This window comes from Wasmannia auropunctata, unplaced genomic scaffold (assembly GCF_000956235.1).
Source record: "Wasmannia auropunctata unplaced genomic scaffold, wasmannia.A_1.0 LD336064.1, whole genome shotgun sequence".
In the NCBI taxonomy this organism is placed as follows: Eukaryota; Metazoa; Arthropoda; class Insecta; order Hymenoptera; family Formicidae; genus Wasmannia; species Wasmannia auropunctata.
This window is the reverse complement of record NW_012026826.1, coordinates 1,136,245-1,138,417: the sequence shown is the minus strand read 5'-3', so window position 1 is coordinate 1,138,417 and position 2,173 is coordinate 1,136,245. Positions and strand designations below refer to the sequence as shown.

Below are 2,173 nucleotides of genomic sequence, written 5' to 3'. Positions count from 1 at the left end.
CGTGTGCTCTTCCGATCTATGTTGCTATCATACGTACATTCGTTGCGTATAACAAAAGGATGTCATCAAGATGCTATCAACTTGTTATAATCAAAATTAAAATTAACATGAGGGCAAGATTTCACATATAGTGAGGAAGCACCTTGTCCCTAGTTTGTCGAAATCTATTGCTGCAACGGTTGACAGCAACATGATAGCATCTTGATTTCATTTGGAAGTATTTTAGTCGTGAGAAATAAATCAAACAAATAAAAGAAAAAAAATATAAAAGAATAGAAATAGATGTAGGAATATGTCAAGAAAAATGTAGAAAGAAACTAAGAAAAGAAGAGAAGTTGTATAGAGAATATAGGTACAGTAATATATAGAATAAGTATGGAAAAGGCTTAGATTGCTAAGGTAAGAAAATTTTTGAAAATACTAAAGATGAAAGATTTAAGTTAGGATTTTAGGTAAATAAAGTGAAGAAAAGACAAAGAATGCGAGAAAAGATAGAATAATAAAGAAAATGAGATATAAAAAAGTATAGAAATGTTTAAAAGTAAAGGGTTATATAAAATAAAATAGATTTGTATGGAAGAAAACGAAATTAAAATCCCTTCTTTGGGACTAAATACTAAAAGTACTAAAGACTTCTATTTCATCTTTATAAAATCAAAAGAATGATCAGGAGACACGGTAGCGGCTTCAAGTATGGCCACGTTCAGCAGACAAAGCAGATCAGTGAGCCCTTACAGTGATTCGCTGGATCTGAGTGAATAAACCAATCGTAACAAAGAATCACTGAGCGCTCACTGATCGGGACTGTCTGCTGAACGTGGCCAATGCTTTGTACACGAAGCTTAAGCTCACCTTAAAGCTCATCACGAGGTGCGTTAGCTTTAAGCTCACTGCTAGCTCACCGCATACGTACCGTCTCTTCGAGCTGGATTGGTCTCTGACTAATAAAAATACATATTTTTAATAGCATTAAATGAACAAAAGAATTAACTAATTATCATTTATTATTAAGAATTAATTTTTTAAATTAATTTTTAACAATTAATCAGTTGTGAAATTAATTCTTAACAATTAATTTCTTATTTAATTAATTTAATTTTAATCTTATTTAACTAATTTAATTAATTATTAAGAATTAATTAATTCACAACTGATTAATTGTTAAAAATTAATTTAAAAAATTAATTCTTAATAATAAATAATAATTTGTTAATTCTTTTGTTAAATGTTAATTATTTATTGAATCCACGATCCTGGCATTCTTTATTTTTCCAAACTCCGGTTAATTCAATTAACAAGTATAATTCTTATTTTGTTAATGTGCGTAAAACGAATAAAATTTTTATTATTTTACTACTTTTATTGTTTATAATTTTGAACAATAGTATTTATAACATTCGAAAAGAAATTAATTATTAAAATAGGAAACGATAAATATTACATGGTTAGAAATTATTTGTTTTAAACAGTTTAAATAAATCAGCGTCAATTGGAATCGATATATGAAAATTAGTCTGTATATTATTTATATTTAAAAAAAATTTCTTAAGTGTAGATTTAAAAGAATGAACATAGTATATATAGTAATCTTAATTATTAGATTATTCTTTCTATTTGCAATTAACGTCATCTCAAGATAAATCTTTCGTTTTAAAGGTTGTTCTTTGTTTTAACAAAAGTGCATTGTGTTCTTGCGGGCTCTTCTGTTTTATCCCCTTCTGGGCATATTCAGGGGAGAAATGGTGGCGTGTCCTCATTCTCCACTTCTCTTTCCTCATCCTCATTCTTCACTTCTCTTCTCTCATCCTCATCCTTCACTTCTCTTCCCTCATCCTCATTCTCTATTTCTGTTCATCGTCGGGTGTGAGTGCATAGGAGGTGATCAGTTAAATCCACCCCTATAAGGTATTCCAGACCCTTCCGAGTTTCCTCATCCTGGTATAATAAATAATACTATTATAAGTGAATATTATTACTAATAATTTTTATTGTAATTTATTCACTTATAATAGTATTATTTATTATACTTATATTTATTATTCCGCACCGTTTTTAATCTATTTTTCTATTTATTTATAAATAAACACTGACACTTCTTCACTGTTTTGTATTACTAATAATATTTTATTGTAATTTATTCACATATAATAGTATTATTTATTATACTTATATT

General features: G+C 27.8%; 1 protein-coding gene across 2 annotated transcripts in view; it reads right to left on the bottom strand.

Moving 5' to 3' along the window:
* The window catches only part of LOC105450278 (sodium/hydrogen exchanger 9B1-like), a 9,932-nt gene that overhangs the window by 3,275 nt on the left and 4,484 nt on the right, over positions 1-2,173 (bottom strand). The gene's annotated exons all lie outside the window — the stretch shown is intronic.